The 23965-nt window shown below is 45.7% G+C and overlaps 1 pseudogene; it reads left to right on the forward strand.

Moving 5' to 3' along the window:
- Positions 1-334: 334 nt before the first annotated feature.
- The window catches only part of LOC132870280 (zinc finger protein Gfi-1b-like), a 33699-nt pseudogene continuing 10068 nt past the window's right edge, over positions 335-23965 (forward strand).

The raw sequence follows: 23965 nt of genomic DNA on the forward strand, positions 1-23965 counted from the left end.
CTTTGTTCCTGTACCCGGCCTACAGACAAAGACTAAAACAAACAAACCCTGTCACCAAACAAGTCAAACTCTGGAACCCAGAGACTGAGAGCACCCTTCAGGACTGTTTTGCTCGGACAGACTGGGATGTGTTTTAAAACTGCAGCCACTTTGGAGGACTCTTCTGTCAGTATACAGGACTATGCTGAGTATGTGACTGGGTACATCAGCATGTGTCTGCAACATTGTTCCCACCATACAGATCAGGTAGTTCCCCAACTACAAGCCCTGGGTAAACAGTCAGGTATGATGCATGCTGCATGCTCGCTATCTTGCATTTAGATCAGGCAATGAAATGGAGTGCAAAGCAGTGAAGTATGGACTGAGGAATGCCATTACAGTGGCCAAGAGGCAGTAAAAAGGGAAGCTCGACGGCTTCTATTCTACTGCTAACCCCGGGTGGATGTGGCAAGGCCTGCAGCACATCACAGACTACAGGACCACCACCAGCACCATCAGCTCCACAGACAGCCTGCCGGATGACCTCAACACTTTCTACACCCGCTTTGAGACCTCCAGCTACAGCACAGAGAGGAGGCGCGTGCGCACACACACACCTGGACCACCCAATCCCCCTCTACCCCCACCAACAATCTCATCAGGCCAGGTACACAAGGGTCTGAGGAAGATCAACCCAGGAAGGCAGCAGGACCAGACAACATCCCTGGGTGGGCCCTCAGAGTATGTGCCAATGAGCTGGCTGATGTTTTCATCACTATCTTCAACCTTTCCCTCAGCCAGAGCACCATTCCCTCCTGCTTTAAGACCACAACCATCGTCCCTATTCCCAAGAAGAACCCACCCACCTGCCTGAATGATTACAGGCTGATAGCACTCACTCCAATCATCTCAAATTGCTTTGAGAGAATGGTACTGGCCCACATTCAGAGCAGTATACCGGACCCCCTGCAGTATGCCTACAGGTCCACTTCAGATGCCATCGCTGCTGCCCTCCATTATACCCTCTACCACCTGGAAAACAAAGACTCCTACATCAGAATACTCTTTGTTGACTACAGCTGTGCCTTCAACATGGTCATCCCCCACAAACTCGCCCATAAACCATCCACACTTGGTTTGCACACCACCCTCTGTGACTGACTCCTCGACCTCCTGACTGGCAGGCCCCAGACTCAGGATTGGTAATAGGTCTTCAACCAGCATTATCACAAACATTGGCACCCCAGAGGGATGTGTCCTCAGCCCCATCCTCTACACCCTGTTCACCCACAACTGTGTCGCCTCCCTCAAGGACATCATCCTGAAGTTTGCAGACAACACCGCAGTGATAAGACACATCTCTGGCGGAGACAAAACAGCCTACAGGAGGGAGGTGGCCAATCTGGTGTCATGGTGTGAGGACAACAACTTCACCCTCAATATGGACAAGATGAAGATGATTGTGGACATGAGGAAGGAGAGGAGACTTCATCGGCCACTGTTCATCCAGGAGCTTGAGGTGGAGAGGGTGAGCAGCTTCAAATACCTGGGTGTTCACATCAGTGAGGACCTCACATGGACACCTAACACCACACAGCTGGTTAGGAAGGCTCAACAGCAACTGTACTTTCTGAGGGAAGTTTGGTATGTTGCCCAAGATCCTCAGCAACTCCTACAGCTGTGTGATTGAGAGCATCCTGACCAACTGCATCACTGTGTGGTACAGCAGCACTACAGCTATGGACTGCAAACGCCTGCAGAGGGTGGTGAAGACTGAGAGGACCACCAAAACTCCACTGCCCTCTCTGCAGAGCATCTACCACCACAGAGTCCACAGGAGAGCTGCCTCCATCCTCAAAGACCCCACCCACCCCCAGCATGGAATGCTCACACTCCTACCCTCAGGCCAGAGGTACAGAAGTGTGAAATGCAGGACTGCCAGACTAAAGAATGCTTTCTTTCCCACTGCCATCAGACTCCTGAACAGCTGACGGGCATCTATAACCATGGACTACCTCCCTGTAAACTGTCCTTGACTGTTTACATTTGTTTGCACATTACTACCTGTTTCACTGCTACATTTGATCATTGTGTTATTTTTTTGTATTATACTGCCTATTTTGCACTACATTTACCTTTTATTTTGTACTTTTTTGCTTTATTTTGCACCATATTGCCTTTACTTTGTATTATTTCTTCCACCTATTTACTGTTGTAATTGCCATTCATGGTGGAAGACAAACTAAGAATTTCATTGTGCAAGAGGGCATGTTCCTACTCTGTATATGACAATAAAACACTTTTTGAAACTTGAAACTGTATTAATTTCTGAAATTTGTTTGATCGCAACTCATGAGCTGTAACTTCCTTCCTCTGGTCACAGTTTAGCAACTTCCTTGATATGAAATGGTGAAAGGAATGCCAAATCCATGGACATGGGGACACACACAAAGCAAATCTTGATTTTCATAAACTGAGGCAGTGAAGTGTGCGTCATTGTGTCTCTGCAGGTTGCAGTATTGTGGTGTGTCAGATGAAGGCTGTGCTGCTCTGAGTTCAGCTCTAAGATCAAATCCCTCACACCTGAGAGAACTGGATCTGACCAATAATAATCTCAGAGAGTCAGGAGTGAAGTGTCTCTGTGCTGTATTGGAGAATCCTCACTGTAAACTGGAGAAACTGGGGTAAGATCATCTCTCTGGGAGTCACAGTAACTCACTAAAGCAGCAGTTAATAGTTGTATACAGTGTTCATCAATTAAAGTTTTCTGTAAAAGTAAAACCTGCAGAACAAATATATTAGTTATGAAGTGTTGATTTCCGAATCGATTTTACTTTCAAGAAATCATTAAAATGTCTTTACAATTAAATATGTGATCATTAAAAATACCATCAAGCAGAGATTAATTCTACAAAACCTGACTCTTCACTTAGACCTTTAAATTATTTACAGTGGTGCTTGAAAGTTTGTGAACCCTTTAGATTTTTCGATATTTCTGCATAAATATGACCTAAAACATCAGATTTTCACACAAGTCCTAAAAGTAGATAGAGAACCCAATAACAAATGAGACAAAAATATTATACTTGATTATTTATTTATTGAGGAAAAATGATCCAATATTACATATCTGTGAGTTGCAAAAATATGTGACCCTCTAGGATTAGCAGTTAATTTGAAGGTGAAATTAGAGTCAGGTGTTTTCAATCAATGGGATGACAATCAGGTGTGAGTGGGCACCCTGTTTTATTTAAAGAACAGGGATCTACCAAAGTCTGATCTTCACAACACATGGTTGTGGAAGTGTATCATGGCACGAACAAGGGAGATTTCTGAGGACCTCAGAAAAAGCGTTGGTGATGCTCATCAGGCTGGAAAAGGTTACAAAACCATCTTTGAAGAGTTTGGACTCCACCAATCTACAGTCAGACAGATTGTGTACAAATGGAAGAAATTCAAGACCATGGTTACCCTCCCCAGAAGTGGTCGACCAACAAATATCACTCCAAGAGCAAGGTGTGTAATGGTCGGCGAGGTCACAAAGGACCCCAGGGTAACTTCTAAGCAACTGAAGGCCTCTCTCACATTGGCTAATGTTAATGTTCATGAGTCCACCATCAGGAGAACACTGAACAACAATGGTGTGCATGGCAAGGTTGGAAGGAGAAAGCCACTGCTCTCCAAAAAGAGCATTTCTGCTCGTCTGCAGTTTTCTAAAGATCACGTGGACAAGCCAGAAGGCTATTGGAAAAATGTTTTGTGGATGGATGAGACCAAAATAGACCTTTTTTGGTTTAAATGAGAAGTGTTATGTTTGGAGAAAGGAAAACACTGCATTCCAGCATAAGAACCTTCTCCCATCTGTGAAACATGGTGCTGATAGTATCATGGTTTGGGCCTGTTTTACTGCATGGGCTAGAATGGCTTCCCATCATTGATGGAACAATGAATTCTGAATTATACCAGCGAATTCTAAAGGAAAATGTCAGGACATCTGTCCATGAACTGAATAACAAGAGAAGGTGGGTCATGCAGCAAGACAACGACCCTAAGCACACAAGTCCTTCTACCAAAGAATGGTTAAAGAAGAATAAAGTTAATGTTTTGGAATGACCAAGTCAAAATCCTGACCTTAATCCAATCAAAATATTGTGGAAGGAGCTGAAGCGAGCAGTTCATGTGAGGAAACCCACCAACATCCCAGAGTTAAAGCTGTTCTGTACAGAGGAACAGGCTAAAATTCCTCCAAGCCGGTGTGCAGGACTGATCAACAGTTACTGGAAACATTTAGTTGCAGTTATTGCTGCACAAGGGGGTCACACCAGGTACTGAAAGCAAAGGTTCACATACTTTTGCCACTCACAGATATGTAATATTAGATCATTTTCCTCAATAAATAAATGACCATGTATAATAATTTTGTCTCATTTGTTTAACTGGGTTCTCTTTATCTACTTTTAGGACTTGTGTGAAAATCTGATGTTTTAGGTCATATTTATGCAGAAATCTAGAAAATTCTAAAGGTTCACAAACTTTCAAACACCACTGTACTTTTTGCTGAATCATTTGCACCTCGAATAAACTTAATAAGTGGTATTATTACAAATGAATAAACAGTGGTAATGTTTGAGTCATTATTAATAATAGCTTGTGATTGGTGAAGGGAATAGAGACAGTCCAACATGAGACATCAACTTCACAACCACTATTACACCAAGATGAAAATCTGTTGAAGTGTGTGTCATTGTGTCTCTTCAGGTTACAGTATTGTGGTGTCTCAGATGACGGCTGTGCTGCTCTGAGTTCAGCTCTGAGATCAAACCCCTCACACCTGAGAGAACTGAATCTGAATAATAATAATAATCTGGGAGACTCAGGAGTGAAGCGTCTCTGTGCTGTACTGGAGAATCCTCACTGTAAACTGGAGACACTGAGGTAAGATCATCTCTCTGAGAGTCACATGACCTGCTCCTCAGTAAGACACATTCTCTAATAGTGAGACTGAAGCAGAGGTTTTAGGTTCATCATCAGTGTCCTGAGGAGGAAGATTGTTTCTGTTCACTGCACACTACTGATTTGTCAGAGTCTTTGGGTTTTTTTAAGAAATTAAAGAAAAAATACTTCCAATGATCCGAAAATCATGGCAGCAATTATTTTTGTTGATTTTTAATTTTTCAAATAAGGTGGTGGTGGTTGTTGTTGTTTAAAATGTAAATAATGTTCCAGTCCATCTCTGTCAGTGGTAATTTGCTTTAAGAGAGCACTGGAAGCCCGGCTTCCCCTCACATTTCATTAAAATGCAGCAATGAAATGTTTCCCAAAGTGTCTTTTATTCATCAGTCTTGGTGTCGTTCAGTATTTTAGTGAATCAGATTGATGGAGTATCTCACTGCAATATCGCGCTGTTTCTTCATTAAACTCAAACTGTTTAGTGGTGAACAGTGCAGCCTGTGTGAAAAGCCCCTGATACAGAGCTAACAGACCCCCGCTGGAGCCTCTGCATCTATTATTGTCTGTTACTGTAGGTGTTTGTGTACTCGCTGTTTTAATGGGCAGTAAGACGAAAGCTCATTGGACAACAGGATTTTAACGTGTCATTTTGAGCCACGCCCAGACGCACAGCTTCACTGGGAGGGAATGGAGTGTGGGTGGGTGGGTGTTCACAGGGGGGAAAAAAACATCTCTGTGTTTATTGGACAATATGCTTTTCGTTTTTTCCGCCTGGACGCATGGCTACTTATTATAATTGGTTGATCTCTCAAAGGGGCGGAGCCTTATATCCAATTGTCAATCAGTAAACTGGGACAGAACATGATTGACATCTCAAACCTAAACATATTGGAGCCTGCAGTGGTGGAATGTGATATTTACTGAATTTGTAAATATTGGAAATGAATTCTAAATATAAAGTTGTTTGATTTGCATTAATTTCTGAAATTTGTTTCTGATTGTAACGAGTGAGTGGTCACTTCCTTCTTCTGCTCACAGCTTAGCTTCTTTTTGGGCTGAAATAGAAAAAAAAAGGGGGGGAGCCAAATCTCTCTCTCTCACACACACACACACACACACACACACACACACACACACACACACACACACACCCCCCTCTAATTTAAAGACACACAAAGCAAATCTTGATGTTCATAAACTGAGGCAGTGAAGTCTGCATCATTGTGTTTCTGCAGGTTGGAGCGTTGTGGTGTCTCAGATGAAGGCTGTGCTGCTCTCACTTCAGCTCTGAGATCAAACCCCTCACACCTGAGAGAACTGTATCTGATTAGGAATAAAATAAGAGACTCAGGAGAGAAGCTGCTCTCTGCTCTTCAGGATGATGAACATTACAAACTACAGACACTCTAGTAAGTAATAACCTTTTTAGGTAAATGTTGAAGAAAAAAAGAATAATAATTTAACCTCATTTTTCTTTAATTTCAGTAAATGTCACATGACCAGGCCATGAAATGAAACCAGTTTTAGAAATTTTCACTGTGTTCTATTTAATCTGACTTTTTCCTCCCAGTTGTCTTTAATGCTGTTTGTTGTTCAGTAAAATTGGTTTAAAATTCATCTGAAAGCAAAAGATGGAGTCAGTCAGAGTCTCCAAAATGTCCCGTCTGAGTACATGAGAGTGATTGTAAATGAACACCTCGTCTCCTTGTGACACCCTGCTGTCTCTGACTTCATCCTGCTGCTTTTGTCTGAATAAGATGATCTCGGCTTTTCCCTGTTTCTGATCAGCAGCACACTTCTCAACTCTCCTCAAAACTCAGTAAAATGATCATCTTTAACGCCACATGGCCACTAATATGTGATTTAAGGAGCCACTTTACTCACTCTGACACTCCTTCTTGCTCTCCACGTCCACACCATGTCTTCTGTCATTCCTGTAAAATTCACCTTGGCTTCTTCTTAAAGTCTGCACTTAAATCTACATGTAGAACAAGAGATCAAACCCACCGCAGTGTTAGTTACTGTTTAAAAAGCTCCAAAGCGTGTGATTGGATAAGAGCAGTGATGTGATGGGGAAATGTCTGCTCACTTTCCTGTTAGATCTTGTGCAAGTTCTTGTTTGTTGGAGCTCAATGTTAGAACACAGATATTATATAAGACTGAATAAATGTTGAATTAAATTATAAACAGGAGATAATAATGTTTCTCTTGGAGCAGAGATGATTACATGCTGTTGGTCATGAAGTACCACAGTCCAGTGTGTGGTGATTAATACAGATGTTTTTCTTTTAGTTTCAGGGTGTGGTGAACATCTGTGTGTATGATGAAGACTCTGGTGTTCCTGCATTTCCATGTTAGAGAACAGACAACACATTCATAAACACATCAGTCATTTAGTTCTAACAAATTAAAGAGACTCAGAGATGTGGTCAGTGTGTGTTCATGGTGCACAGTGAATCAGACTGCACACAATTCTACACAGAATGTGGAACAACTTGTGATCTGCATGAAACTGCCTGGACCTCAGTCCCTTAAAAACCCTGAAAGAGCAGGTGAAAAAGCACAGGGACTCGAGCTGAACCCAGTCAGTGGAAGAGGGAGCTGAAATGGACAGGAACAAAGAGTGAACCAAACAGTGGTGCAGTCTAAATTGGGGGGCATTTTGAATGTTGTAATATAATAATGTAGCTTCGAAGGTGTGTCTTTCTGGTTCTAAAGGAGAGAGATGTGAGTGAGAAATGATGTATTTTTATTAAACTGATGATTAATTTTACGAGGGACATTGAGTCAGCTAAGATGTGCCTCAGTTTCCTGAGACATTATGGGTGTTGATGATGATGATAATAAGGAGACAGAAACTGAAGTGAACTACATATATTTAAAAAAAAAAGCAGAGCCAAAATCAGTAATAAAGATGTCATAACCTGTGCATGTGTGCAGGTAATATTACCTTGTAACGTTAGATATAACTTCCCCAGCCAAGGGATGCTAATCTCCCTTAAAAATACAAGCCTCAGGAAAACTGGACAGAGCCCCCGGTCTGTTCAATAGCTCAAATAGAAACGGCTCTGTGATAACTAACACATGATGAAAACTGCGGTGTCGTTTTATATTCGGTTTGTAAATTGACAGGAAAATCAGATTCCTTCACTGTTGGTTATTCCCAGACTCTTCTCAACTCTGTTCAATTGTAAATTAAGTTTTGTGTTGAAGTAAAGGCTAAAGGGAGTCCTAATACCTCTTTAGAATAATTCCCTGCTAAAATAGCCTTCAGTAAGCTCAAACTAAAGAGGTTTTTTTTTAGCTTGATGGTGCCCAGGGGCCCAAAATCAACTCTCTCTTTTTAGAGTCTGGAGTGGAGCCTAAATTTTATCTGTAATGGAGAGGCCAAGCTGGATCTGTACAAATATTTGAATTGTGCCAGTTTGGTTGGTATAAACCTGTATTAAGTCCACTTTGATTTTTTCACTTTATTTTTCAAGGAAAAAAGTGGAGAATATTATTCAGAACCCAGGGGGAACCCTGTTTTTGTGCAGTTGCTGTTGCAAGAACGGTTATTCGTTGTCAGATGAATATAGGTTTATATATTATAACTTGTATAGTGTAATGCCAAATGAAAATTAAAGCCGCTAGCGGGCTTGACAGGCCCTCGCACGTGTGGTTCCGCAACCCAGGACATTCCGCCACCCAACAAAACAGTCACATGTAATATATTCATCAAATGTTCAAAGGTGATGTGCATGTTGCAAATGCCATGACTGCTTGACGGATGAGAGATAGACAGACAAAGACTGTAAGTGTGTGTGTGTGTGTGTGTGTGCGTGTGTGTGTGTGCGTGTGTGTGTGTTTCTGTGGTGTGAAAATATACATTTATATATGTACAAAACTATACATGTCTCCTCCTTATCTCTATCTCACGCTGTAATCTTAAGTCATCTTAGCTTTCCTGTGTCTGCAGTGTGTGTGTGTGTGTGTGTGTACACATGCAGAGTTTTCATATGTCTGCAACAAAATGCACAATGATGGCAGGTCACTAATATATAGATTTAGGCACTGCCTAAAAACAGAGCTCAAACTGTTTCTGGGTTGTAGAATTTTCTTATATCCTAGCCAGTCTCTTTTGTTTTATTTCTTTACTGGCTAGCACTGGCCACAAGGTGGTGTGTATGACTGGTAATTACTAACACTGGCCACTAGGCGGTGTGTATGACTGGTAATTACTAACACTGGCCACTAGGCGGTGTGTATGACTGGTAATTACTAACACTGGCCACTAGGTGGTGTGTATGACTGGTGGTACACGTACACAGACAAACCACAAAAAAATCGATTCGATGGGCTTACCATTTTTTCTTAGGTATGGTGCTCCACTATTATTGTGTGTGTGTGTGTGTGTGTGTGTGTGTGTGTGTGTGTGTGTGTGTGTGTGTGTGTGAGAGAGAGAGTGTGCTCATAGATGTTGCATGTGCATGTGAGTGCATACTTGTGTGTGTATGCATAAATATGCATATGACTGTGAGTGTGTGTATGAGTGTGCACAGAATTGTATATGTTATCATCAGACTCATGATATCCAATATTTTGTAAAGTTTCAGATCAATCCATCAATGAATTGAACATTTTTTCCCCATTTCCTGCTTGGCCAGATGGTGGCACTGTGCTAGGCATCTGAATTACACGTGAATATCATCACAATCATAATACACAATATTTTGTAAAGTGTCAGATCAATCAGTTAAGGCATTGGCAATTTCTGGCACATTTCCTGCTTGGCCAGGTTGTGGCGCTATAACAGGCAGGCCCATTGGGCGTCAGGTTATCATAATAATTATAATATCTACTGAAGTAAGAAGTGTCCGACCATACAGTCAATGCACTGTGGCTTTCTGACACGTTTCCTGTTTATGTGGCAAGATATTAAACTCATAAGGCCATTTCAACATATGACAAGATATCAAAAATCCCTTCTCAATTTAATATCAGCGACATCTTGGCATCACGTATAACAAATTTCACATGATTCTCATGAACTGTCCAGGAGGAGCATGTTAAAATTCATCATCTGTCAAAACACAGATATTCAAAACCCTATTCTTTCCTTGGCCAGTTGGTGGCGCTATACCAGACAGGCCCATAATGACTAAAGAGTATCAGAATCATATTACAAGATATCAAGTTCAACATTCAGAAATATCTTGGCATATTATATGTTATAATATTTCAACCTATTACAACATATCAAAAATCCCTTAGCAATTCAACTTCAGCAATATCTTGGCATCATGTTTGCCAAGTTTGACATGAATCTGATGAACCATCTAGGACAGGGGTGTCAAACCTGATCCATAAAGGGCCGTGTGGCTGCAGGTTTTCATTCCAGCCATGCAGCAGCACCCTGATTTGGCTTATTCAATCAACTGACACACCCACCCTTTAATCAAGGGTGGGTGTGGCTGCAAGTATTTGACTGTGTGAAGACAGTTCAGTTGATTGAATGAGCCAAGTCAGGTGTGCTGCTGCATGGCTGGAATGAAAACCTGCAGCCACACGGCCCTTTATGGATCAGGTTTGACACCCCTGATCTAGGAGGAGTACATTAAAAATGACCATGTGTAATTTCACTCCAAATGGCCTTATGGCATCATCATTCCAAAGTTCTACCCATTCATTTCAATGGGAAATGGAAAAAGGGGCGCTATGAAGTCCCTGGGCCATGCCCGGGGCCAAAAGTCTGTGGGTGAGTAGCGGTGACAAAGACTGATGTGTGTATCAAATTTCATGAGTTTTCGTGCATGGGAAATGCCTCAAATAAGGCCAAACGCAGCAGAATAATAATAATAATAATAAGAAGAAGAAAAATCCTTCGAAAAACAATAGGGTCTCGCACCTAACAGTGCTCAGGCCCTAATAACTGTGATTAAATAAATTAATTCAGATATTCTTTTTAAAAAATCTGAAAAATCCTTTGAACTCTGAACCTCCTTAATATAAAGGGGATATCACATGCTTTATTTATATATAATAAATAAACCATGTTTTTCGAAGGATTATTATTATTATTATTATTATTATTAGGGCCTGAGCACCCTTCAGTGCAAGACCCTATTGTTTTTCGAAGGAACTTTATATGTTTTTGATGTTTACAAAATCAACTAACAGTTAAGCTGCTAGCAAACAACCAATACATACACCCCCCACTTATATATATATATATATATATATATATATATATAAAGTGGGGGGTGTATGTATTGGTTGTTTGCTAGCAGCTTAACTGTTAGTTGATTTTGTAAACATCAAAAATATATAAAGTTTTGTATTGTCAAATTTGTTTTTGATTCATTACTATATGGCAGTTCTGTTAAAATTTTTAGTATTGATTACCATCACTTCAGAGTCTATTTTGCTGTTTAGAATAAATTAGAAATTCCTCCCCAAAGGCCTTGAAACTCTCAGATAACCCTAGTTTTCCAGTTTTTTTGCCTATGGTTCACGGTGAAGCACAGGCGCAGATAGAGGGGGGGACGGGGGGGATTCGTCCCACCCAGATTTAAATTCACCTCGTTCTGTCCCCCCCACTTATAGGGAGGAAAAAATGTCTATGCTGTCTTTCTTTGCATAAGGCAAACCTCACGGAAAAATCAAAAGACTAATTACCAATCGGTTTATTGAGGTGCACAGCAGTACAGACGTAGTTGCAACTGCGCAGACTGCACAGGTTGCGAGCTCGAGCTTGGTTGCTATGGTTACCCAAAACAAGTTTGACAGGCATATCGGGGACAGCTCCTCCTAGTTCAGGACCCCAACACGGCATGATGAAGGGTGCCAAAAGGCAGAAAACGATTGCATCATTTTTTTTCAAAAAAAAAAAACGACTAAGTAAACTGTGCCTTACTTTATCATATCACCTTGCAATTTTTTGATAGTCTGTTCAAAGTAATGTCATAGTGAAAGTAAAATCATACGGAGTAGAGATGCCTTTCTGGTAGCCTCCTTCTTTCGGTGGTAGCCTGTAGATACAGTGATCAGAAGGCAGTTTTAATGTTTAATCTGGTGTTCCCTGCCATAATTTCAGCGAGCATATTGTTTCAGAAGGAAACTTTGCGAAGAGTTGTTGACTGACTGCCGCAACACACAGGCATAGTTAGAAAGTCAGGATGCACTGGTTTACACTTTTGTTAAGGTTTTACTGGGATTCGAACCTGGTTCGTTGGTGTGATAATCCAGCAAACCCCCACTAGGCCACCAGGGGGATGACTCAAATGCAGAGGCATGAGGCGGAAGTAGAAAAAGTATAAAAAAGGTTTATTTACAATATGTACAGAAAATGTCCAAAAAGTAAAAATACAAAAACGCTCAGAAGATATAAGGGAAAAAAATCCAAAAGTACAAAACAAAAGCCAAAAAACAGAAAAGAAAAGGCAAAAATGCCAAAGCTCAGAAGATCCAAAAAACACAGTAACTACTAGATCCAAAAGAAAAGCAAAATGCAAAATAAAGAACACGGTACAGAGGAAACTGGAGATAAAGATAACAGCACAAAGACTCCGTGACAAGAGGACTGAACTAAGGGGGTATAAATACACAAACTAAATTGAACACAGGTGAAGATAATCAGGCAATTAACACAAACACAAAACACAGGAACAGTGGCGGCCTCTAGAGGCCAAAATAAACATGACACGAAAGGAAATAACAGCGGCCTCTAGAGGCCAAAACAGTCCCAGTCCTAACAGGACCCCCCCCCCCCCCCCAGGAGCGTCTCCTGACGTTCCCAGGGCGATCCGGATGGGCCGAATGGAAGTCCCGACACAGTTCTTTATCTAGGACATCCCGAGCAGGAACCCAGCAGCGCTCCTCAGGACCATAGCCCTCCCAGTCCACCAGATATTGCAACCCGCCGCGGACCCGGCGGGAGTCAAGCAGGCGATGCACAGTGAACACAGTCTGCCCCTGGAAGATGCGGGGGGGTGGGGGGTTCCTAGGGGCAGGGGCATACGTAGACGTCAGTACGGGCCGCAACAGGGAAACATGGAAAGTGGGGTTGATCCTCAGAGTCCGGGGCAACTGGAGCCGGTAGGAGACAGGGTTCACCCTGTGCACCACCTTGAAGGGGCCAATGTAGCGAGGAGCAAGCTTGCGATTCTCCACCCGCAGTGGAAGGTCCTTAGTGGACAGCCAAACCCGCTGCCCAGGGCGGAAAGCGTGTGCAGGTCTTCTATGGCGGTTGGCCTGAGTCTGGTTGGTTCTGGAGGTCTGTATGAGGGTCTTCCTGACCTTGCTCCAGGTCTTGCGACACCGTCTCACATATTGGTTGACCGAGGGCACCCCCGCGTCCTCCTCCTGGTCCGGGAACAGAGGTGGCTGGAACCCGAATTGGCACTGGAATGGCGACAGCTTGGTGGCCGATGACTGCAGGGTGTTGTGGGCATACTCCGCCCATGGCAGTCAGGTGCTCCACGATGTCGGGTTATCCATAGCCAGGCCTCGCAGGGTGGTTTCCAGGTCCTGTTTGAGCCTCTCCGTCTGACCATTGGACTGTGGGTGAAACCCAGAGGAGAGGCTGGCAGTGGCTCCGATGACCTTGCAGAACCCGTGCCACACTCGGGAGGAGAACTGGGGCCCTCGGTCTGAGACGATGTCCTGTGGAAGACCAAAGACTCGGAAGACATGATTAAACATAAGTTTCGCAGTCTCAAGAGCAGAGGGGAGTTTGCACAGTGGTATGAAGCGGCAGGCCTTGGAGAATCTGTCAACTATGACCAAAATGACCGTGTTACCTTGTGACTCAGGGAGACCCGTGATGAAGTCGACTGCCACGTGGGACCAGGGACGCCGGGGAATGGTCAGAGGATGCAGGAGACCCTGGGGACGCTGTCGTGGGTTCTTGGTTCTGGTGCAAACCTCACAGGACAGGACAAATGACCTTACTTCCTTCTCCATGTTAGGCCACCAGAAGCGTCTTTTCAGGAAGTCCAGGGTCCTCCGAGCTCCCGGGTGGGCGGTGAGAGGGGAAGAGTGACCCCACTGGAGAACCTTGTCCCGGGCTTGATGTGGGACGTACAAGAGGCCCGGTGGCCCCGTCCCAGGACCGGGGTCCTGGCGTTGGGCTCGTCGGACAGCCTCCTCAATACCCCAGCAGACAGGGGCCACAATCCGGGACACAGGGATAATAGGCCCAACTTCATTCTCCCTGTTAGTGGCAGAGAACAGCCTGGACAGTGCGTCAGGTTTGGTGTTCTTGGAGCCGGGGCAGTACGAGAGGGTGAAGTCAAACCGACTGAAAAACAGGGCCCACCTAGCCTGTCGAGGGTTCAGTCTCTTGGCTTGCTGGAGGTACTCCAGGTTCTTGTGGTCAGTACAAACCAGGAATGGATGTTGCGCTCCCTCCAGCCAGTGCCTCCACTCCTCAAGGGCCAGTTTGACCGCTAGAAGTTCTCGATCCCCCACATCGTACCAGGACTCCGCAGGACTCAGGCGGTGGGAGAAGTAAGCGCAGGGGTGCAGCTTTCCTTCCGAACGTTGAGAGAGCACCGCGCCGACACCACTGCCCGAGGCGTCCACCTCCACGATGAATGGTTGGGAGGTGTCCGGGAGGACCAGAATGGGTGCTGTGCAGAAGCGGTCCTTGAGGTCTTTGAACGCCTTTTCTGCCTGAGGAGACCAGCCATAAGATCCACCTGTCCCTTTGGTGAGGTCTGACATGGGTGCTGCCACAGAACTGAAGTTCCTGATGAACTTGCGGTAGAAGTTAGCGAATCCTGAGAACCGCTGAACCTCCTTAACGGACTTGGGAGTAGGCCAGTCCCGGACGGCCAGGGTCTTGGCAGGGTCCATTTGGAGTTGGCCTGTCCGTACAATAAATCCCAGAAAGGAGACCTCGGGAACATGAAATTCGCATTTCTGGGCCTTGGCGAACAGATTGTTCTGTAGCAGCCTCTGGAGAACCTGGCAGACATGGTGGCGGTGCTCCTGCATGGTCTTGGAAAAGATAAGGATGTCGTCGAGGTAGACAAAAACGTACAGGTTAATCATGTCCCTTAAGACGTCGTTGATTAGGGCCTGAAAAACAGCTGGTGCGTTGGTGAGTCCGAAGGGCATCACCTGGTATTCATAGTGCCCAGACGGGGTGTTAAAGGCAGTCTTCCACTCGTCTCCCTGTCGGATACGGATGAGGTGGTATGCGTTCTGTAGGTCCAATTTGGTGAAGACGGTGGCGCTTTGGAGCAGGTCGAAAGCAGTGGACATCAGCGGAAGGGGATATCGGTTGCGCACAGTGATCTTGTTCAGGCCCCTGTAGTCAATACATGGTCGAAGCCCCCCATCCTTCTTGCTGACAAAGAAGAAGCTGGCACCAGCAGGTGAGGTGGAGGGTCGAATGAACCCAGAGACCAGGGCGTCTTTGAGGTATTCCTCCATGGCCTTGCGTTCTGGCTGAGAGAGGGAAAACAGTCTGCCATGAGGAGGAGTAGTCCCAGGGAGCAAGTCGATGGCACAGTCGTAGGCACGGTGCGGAGGAAGAACGGCGGCCCTGCTCTTGCTGAATACCTCCTTGAGATCCCAGTACTCTGTGGGAACTTGAGATAACTCGGTGAGATCAGGGGGCTCGGCAGGAGACACAGGAGAGCTAGAGAGCAGACAAGAGGCTTGGCATGCAGGGCCCCATTCCACAACCTGGCTTGTTACCCAGTCTATGTGAGGGTTGTGGCGAGTAAGCCAAGGAAGGCCTAGAATAACTGGGAACTCAGGTGAAGGAATCAGGTGCAGGGATATTTCTTCCTTGTGACCTTGAGACTGGAGGAAGACTGGAGAAGTAACTTGGGTGACTCTACCATCACCTAACGCTTGGCCATCCAGGACAGACACAGACAGTGGGACTTCAAGAGGTGCAGTCGGAATATTGATGCTTTGGGCGAAGTGAATATCCATAAAGTTCCCAGCTGCCCCTGAGTCTATCAAAGCTTGACAAGAGTGGACAGACTCACCCCAGGAGATGGAGACCGGGATGTAGATTCCTTGGCCAGGGAGTCCGGGAGAGAGGGTAGGCCCCGTCACAACCCTCCCTCGGCTGGACGGGGCGGTCCTTTTCCCAAGAGTTCGGGACATGATGCTCGGAAATTACCAGGCTTGCCACAGTAGATGCAGCACTTGTCCCTCCTTCTGCGCTCCCTCTCAGATGCGGAGAGACGAGTACGACCCACTTGCATGGGTTCTGGACAGTCACTGAAGGAGGTAGACGGTTTCCAGGTAGAGGTAGGGAGGCTGGGGGGGCTCAAGGCTTGGTGGCGTTCTCTCATCCTGTTGTCCAGACGAATAGCATGTGAGATGAGGGTTTCGAGGTCACTTGGGCATCCAATAGAGGCCAGACCATCCTTGATGGGATCAGACAGACCATGGTGGAAGGCTGACACCAGGGCAGTCTCGTTCCATCCACTTACTGCTGCGAGCGTTCCGAACGAGATGGCGTAATCTGCGATGCTTCCTCCTTGCCAGACGGACATGAGCTTTCGGGCTGCGTCGGTACTGATGTCTGCCTGATCGAAGACCTGAAGCATCTCTTCAGAAAACAGCTGGAAATCAAGGCACTCAGGTCCCTGTCTTTGCCAGATAGCAGTAGCCCAGGCTCGCACCTTACCAGCTAATAAGGTGATCACAAAGGCAATCTTGCGGCGATCCGTAGTGTAGGTGGTAGGCTGAAGCTCAAAGGTGAGTTGACACTGGGTAAGGAACTCTCGGCACTCACTGTGCTTGCCGTCATACCTCTGTGGTGCAGGAAGGCTGGGTTCACGAGGTGAAGAAGGCAGCATGGCAGGAGGCACTGGAGCAGGAGTGGGAGCTGGATCAGGAGCAGGAACTGGATCAGGAGATGCAGGCAGAGATGTCAGCTGTGCCAGGGTTTTCCCGATTTGCTGAAGCAGTTCCTCGTGGCGAGCAAGGGCCTCACGTTGGCTGATGAGCGTACGTCCATGAGCATCCATGGTCGCTCCGAAGCATGTCAAAGCTGCCGTAATTCCCTGAAGGTTGGCCGGGTAGACAGTTGAAGCAGCCTCTGCTGAGTCGGTCATGACGGAGTCTTTCTGTTAAGGTTTTGCTGGGATTCGAACCTGGTTCGTTGGTGTGATACTCCAGCAAACCCCCACTAGGCCACCAGGGGGATGACTCAAATGCAGAGGCGTGAGGCGGAAGTAGAAAAAGTATAAAAAAGGTTTATTTACAATATGTACAGAAAATGTCCAAAAAGTAAAAATACAAAAACGCTCAGAAGATATAAGGGAAAAAAAATCCAAAAGTACAAAACAAAAGCCAAAAAACAGAAAAGAAAAGGCAAAAATGCCAAAGCTCAGAAGATCCAAAAAACACAGTAACTACTAGATCCAAAAGAAAAGCAAAATAAAGAACACGGTACAGAGGAAACTGGAGATAAACATAACAGCACAAAGACTCCGTGACAAGAGGATTGAACTAAGGGGGTATAAATACACAAACTAAATTGAACACAGGTGAAGATAATCAGGCAATTAACACAAACACAAAACACAGGAACAGTGGCGGCCTCTAGAGGCCAAAATAAACATGACACGAAAGGAAATAACAGCGGCCTCTAGAGGCCAAAACAGTCCTAGTCCTAACAACTTTACACACACGTAGCCCAGCCTCTCGCTATGTTTAACAGTTGGAACTTAGCGGTTTTAAAACTAGTTTTGCAATTTCTGTGCGTGATGATAATGTGTAAACTTTGGATTTCCATAGGCTATGTTAAAATGTTATCATTGTCCTGGCCTGCAGGTAGTTCCTGGTGATGGCAATGAGGGAGGTGAAATAACATGTATACACACTACCGTTCAAAAGTTTGGGGTCACCCAGACAATTTTGTGTTTTCCATGAAAAGTCACACTTTTATTTACCACCATAAGTTGTAAAATGAATAGAAAATATAGTCAAGACATTTTTCTGGCCATTTTGAGCATTTAATCGACCCCACAAATGTGATGCTCCAGAAACTCAATCTGCTCAAAGGAAGGTCAGTTTTATAGCTTCTCTAAAGAGCTAAACTGTTTTCAGCTGTGCTAACATGATTGTACAAGGGTTTTCTAATCATCCATTAGCCTTCTGAGGCAATGAGCAAACACATTGTACCATTAGAACACTGGAGTGATAGTTGCTGGAAATGGGCCTCTATACACCTATGGAGATATTGCACCAAAAACCAGACATTTGCAGCTAGAATAGTCATTTACCACATTAGCAATGTATAGAGTGCATTTCTGATTAGTTTAAAGTGATCTTCATTGAAAAGAACAGTGCTTTTCTTTCAAAAATAAGGACATTTCAAAGTGACCCCAAACTTTTGAACAGTAGTGTGTGTGTGTATATATATATATATATATATATATAAAATCTCCTTCTCACCCCCGGCGGGGGGGTGGTATCCATGTCATCCTCAAGCTCGGGTCCTCTACCAGAGGCCTGGGAGTTTGAGGGTTCTGCGCAGTATCTTCGATGTTCCTAGGACTGCGCTCTTCTGGACTGAGGCTTCAGATGTTGTTCCTGGGATTTGCTGGAGCCACTCTCCCAGTTTGGGGGTTACTGCCCCAAGTGCCCCCACTACCACGGGGACCACGCAACCCTTGACCTTCCACATCCGTTCCAGCTGCTCTTTCAACCCTTGATACTTCTCAAGTTTCTCATGTTCCTTCTTCCTGATGTTGGCGTCAGCTGGGATCGCCACATCTATCACCACCACCCTCTTCTGCTCTTTGTCCACCACCACTATGTCCGGTTGGTTAGCCAGGATCTGTTTGTCAGTCTGGAAGCTGAAGTCCCACAGAATCTTGGCCCTGTTGTTCTCAGCCACCTTCTGTGGTATGGCCCATTGGGTATTTCTATTCCATACTGGTTGCAGATGTTCCTGTATACTATCCCAGCCACTTGGTTGTGCCTCTCCATGTACGCTGATCCAGCTAGCATCTTACACCCTGCTACTATGTGCTGGACTGTTTCAGGGGCTTCTTTGCACAGTCTGCATCTTGGGTCTGATCTACTCTGGTAGATCCTGGCCTCTATGGCTCTTGTGCTTATGGCCTGTTCTTGTGCTGCCATGATTAGTGCCTCTGTGCTGTCTGTCAGTCCTGCATTATCCAGCCACTGGTAGGATTTCTTGATATCAGCCACTTCCTCTATCTGACGGTGGTACATGCCATGTAGGGGTTTGTCTCTCCAGGTTGTCTGTTCCTCCTCCTCCTCTGCACTCTCATCAGGGTTCTGCTGCCTGAGACATTCACTTAGCAGTTCATCCTTTGGGGCCATCTTTCTGATGTATTCTCGGATTTTCGATGTTTCATCCTGGACTGTGGTCTTGACGCTCACTAGCCCTCGGCCTCCCTCTTTCCGCTTAGTGTATAGTCTCAGGGTGCTGGACTTGGGGTGGAACCCTCCATGCATGGTGAGGAGCTTTCTAGTCTTGATATCTGTGGCTTCTATCTCCTCCTTTGGCCAGTTTATGATACCAGCGGGGTATCTGATGACTGGTAGTGCGTACATGTTGATGGCTCGGACCTTGTTTTTACCATTCAGCTGACTTTTCAGGACCTGCCTTACTCTCTGGAGGTATTTGGCTGTGGTTGACTTCCTTGTGGCCTCTTCATGGTTTCCATTAGCCTGTGGGATGCCAAGGTACTTGTAGCTGTCTTGGATATCACCTATGTTGCCCTCTGGTAGGTCAATCCCTTCAGTCTGGATCATCTTGCCTCTCTTTGAGACCATCCGGCCACACTTGTCCAATCCGAATGACATCCCTATGTCATCGCTGTAGATCCGGGTGGTGTGGATCAGCGAGTCTATTTCTCGCTCATTCCTGGCATACAGCTTGATGTCATCCATGTAGAGCAGGTGGCTGATTGTTGCCCCACTACGGAATCGGTACCCGTAGCTGCTCTTCGTGATGATCTGACTGAGGGGGTTCAGGCCTATGCAGAACAGCAGTGGTGATAGCGCATCTCCTTGGTATATGCCACACTTGATGTTGACTTGGGCAATGGGTTTTGAGTTGGCCTCTAGGGTTGTCTTCCACATTTCCATTGAGTTCTGTATGAAGGTCCTTAGGTTCCTGTTGATCTTATACAGTTCCAGACATTCCAGTATCCATGTGTGTGGCATTGAGTCGTAGGCTTTCTTGTAGTCAATCCAGGCAGTGCACAGGCTGGTCTGTCTCTTCTTACAGTCTCGGGCAACTGTTCTATCGGCCAGTAGCTGGTGCTTGGCTCCTCTGGTGTTACTGCCAATTCCTTTCTGTGCCTCGCTCATGTATTGAGCCACATGCTTACTCATTTTTGCCGCAATGATGCCTGACAGGGCCTTCCATGTTGTGCAGAGACAGGTAATTGGCCGGTAGTTGGATGGGATGGGTCCCTTCTGGGGGTCCTTCATGATTAGGACTGTCCTGCCTTGGGTTAGCCATTCTGGGTGGGTTCCATCCCTCAGCAGCTGGTTCATCTGTGCTGCTAGGCGTTCATGGAGTGCAGTTAGCTTCTTCAGCCAGTACGTATGGATCATATCGGGGCCTGGTGCTGTCCAGCTCTTCATCTTTGACACTCTTTCTTGGACGTCTGCCATTGAGATGGTTACTGGTTCTTGTTCTGGGAGGTTGCTGTGGTCAGCTCTTAGGTCCACTAACCATTGGGCATCGGTGTTGTGTGATGCCTTTCTTTCCCATATGTCTTTCCAGTATTTTTCCACCTCAGCTCTTGGTGGGTCTGACCGGTTGTTGTTCCCCTGCCATTGAGAGTACACTTTGGCTGGTTCAGTGGAGAACAGCTTGTTTATTCTCCTGGCCTTCCTTGGTGTATCTGGGTGGCCAGAGCTGTTAGTCGCTGTTTGGCAGTTTCGAGTGCCTCTGGTATGGAGAGTGAGTTGTACTTCCTGGGCGCCCCTTTATTCACCATGTTCCCTTTCTGTAGTTCAGCTAGCTGGCTAACTTCTCTCCTTGCTGCCTTTATCTTGGCCTCTAATCATCTCTTCCATGGTGGATACTGTTTGTTATGTCCCGAGCCCACCTTGGGTCCAAGCATCTCCATGATTACTGTTGCTGTACTGTGTATCAGCTTGTTGGTCTCAGTGATGGTTCTTGTGGAGATTGTCTTCAGAGCAGCATTCACATCTACTAGTAGATCTTCTGAAGGTACTTGGCAACTCAGCTTCGGTATTTGTCGGGGGCTCCAGGTTTCCAGTTGGGTCATGATCTTCCTTCTCAGGTCAGCAGCTCTTGTGTTGAGGCTGTTAGCTGTTGGGGCTTGGTACCCAATCTCTGGTTGTGGGGATGATGATGACATCTCCCCGCTGACCTGTCTTCCTGGCTCCCCCTTGCCGTAGCATCGTTGTTGTATTTCATTAATCTCTAGTTGTGATAGCAGATTTCGATTATGGATGTTGGAACACTGGGCTAATAGCTGTTTCTTTGTTAGCCTTGATTGTGGGTTTCGAAGTATCCAATGGTCCCAGATTCTCTGCATGTATCCCCTCTCTCTGGGATTGCTTGTATAGTAGCATTCCAGCAAATCCGTATTTTCTGTCCTTGTCCATCAATGTCTTGTTCCAGTAGCCCATTTCTCATCAGTTTGCCCTGGTTCCCTAGCAACTGACGCAGACCTTGTTGACCCGGGCGACGTCTGAGCCGGTATGACTTTATCAGTTATGTTTTCACTCATTCCTGAGGTAGGCTGATATATCATGAGGGGTTTTGCCTAAGGACCCTTACTGGATGATGTTTTGCCCCGACCGGGATTCGAACCCCGATTTCCTGCGTCGTAGTCAGTGAGCATTACCACTGTACTATCCAGCTGATATATATATATATATACACACACATATATACACAAAATGGAATAATTTGCTGACAGCTCAGTCCCCCCCAGTTCAAAAATCCTATCTGCACCCCTGCGGTGAAGGGCTTCAGCCTTTTTAATTGTACCCTCCTATTCTCTGCCTCGTACCCTTTTATTTGAGTTGCAAAACTGCAACAATTCATATCCTCAGATCCCATATGATTAAAAAGTGTTATTAAAGGAAAGATGATGGAATACAATGGTAATAATGCCTCTGTCCTAACTTTTATATTTACAAAATACATTTAAGTTGGTCTGTAAAGCTATTGAAAAGCTTTTCTTTGCATTTTTGTCAGTTAAATACATGTTCACGCGAATTTAAAAAAAAATAATCACAGATTTTTGTTTTTATTACATTTTGGAAAATATCACAACCTTTCTGGAAAATGGATTCATATGTTTTATGCACACAATATAAGGAAGTAAATAAAAAATACAATATAGGGGTGGTAGTGGGGACAAGTTCCTTTTATCTATAAAATGCTCCCATATGGTATGTGTCTCAAATTGCCTCTGACAACTGAAGTCCGACTCCTGGCCTGCTCATGTAGCTTAGCTTCTAAGCCTGGCGGAACCTGCTTTTACTGACAGGAGAAGGGGCGAAGGTGGGTCACTGGTGCCTTAAAACCAGTTGGTTTCCGGATAGATGGAGCCCGTCAACCTCAGCTGGTAGTTCATCTAGGAGAAGGAAAACTCTGATCTCAAACCTTGTGGCCAAACCCACTCATGGGAAAGGCTTTGGGAGTAAACTCAGAGGAAAAATCTGGAGTTGGAATTCCTAAGGCAGTTCAATGTTGTTCACAACCCCCCCCCCCCCCCCAAGATCATATCACTATTTCACTGCCCAGGCTTGCACCCTGGAGAGGACACTCCAGCATCGCTTTACAGCACGCGAGATGTGGCAGGGCTTGACACTTTCACATCGGAATTTATAGCCACAGCAGACACTGCTGAGAAACATCCACCGGTGTATAGCCATGATCCCTCAGGATCGACGGCTGCCTTCTACTCATGTATAGTAATATGTCCCTGATGTGGGTGAAGTACAGAAACATGGCAGGCGAGAGCTGATGTTCACACACACACTTTTACTTATTTTCTTGCTTTTCAGCTTTACTCACTCGCTGCTCTCTCTCTCATACACACACACACCCACACACACACACACACACACACACACACACACACACACACACACACACACACATGTGTTCTGGTCAGGAGAGCTTCCCTCTCTCTGCTCTCTCCCTCCTTTTCTATCCTCTGTCACTGCAACAACACCGACACACAACATTTAATTAACCACAGGTGCATTGACTTTGCCACTCACCTTCCCTGGCCCCACCCTCCATTCACAAAGAGATGCTAGGCCACATCCCCACTGCCCGACTCGGGCCGGGGAGCCGTCTGGCCTGCAGTGGACTCCCCCCATCCCTGATGGGACAGGAAGTCCGCCACTACCATCTGCGTCCCCGGCCTGTGGACCACCTCGAATTTAAATGGCTCAAGGGCTAGATACCAACAGGTGAGCTGTGCATTGGCATCTTTCATACGGTGGAGCCACTGGAGGGGCGCATGGTCCAAACAGAGGGTGAAAGGGTGCCCCAGCAGGTAGTACCGGAGGGTGAGGACCACCCACTTGATGGCCAAGCACTCCTTTCTCGATGGTGCTGTACTTACACTCATGTATCGAGAGCTTGTGGCTGATGTACAGCACAGGGCGTTCCTCACCCTCCACCTTCTGGGAAAAAATGGCCCCCAGCCCTCTGCATCTGTCTGCAAAATAAAAGGGGGAGAGAGAAGTCAGGGGAGTGTAAGAGTGGCCCCCCACACAATGCAGCTTTTACCCTCCGTCCACTTGACCGGATCTGGTGCTCCTTTTTTAGTGAGATCAGTCAGCAAGCTGGTGATGTCTGAGTAATTAGATATGAACCTCCGATAGTAGCCAGCCAACCCCAGGAACTGTCTCACTCCCATTTTGGTCTTAGGCCTTGGGCAGGCCGCAGTCGCTGCCGTCTTGTCAATTTGGGGACACACCTGCCCATGACCCAAGTGGAAACCCAGGTACCGTATTTCCACCCACCCAATTGCACATTTTTTTCGGGTTAACTGTGAGATCCTGAGGGAATGAGAGTATTGGAGGATGAGGAGATAAG

This window comes from Neoarius graeffei, chromosome 22 (genome assembly GCF_027579695.1).
Source record: "Neoarius graeffei isolate fNeoGra1 chromosome 22, fNeoGra1.pri, whole genome shotgun sequence".
Classification (NCBI taxonomy): domain Eukaryota; kingdom Metazoa; phylum Chordata; class Actinopteri; order Siluriformes; family Ariidae; genus Neoarius; species Neoarius graeffei.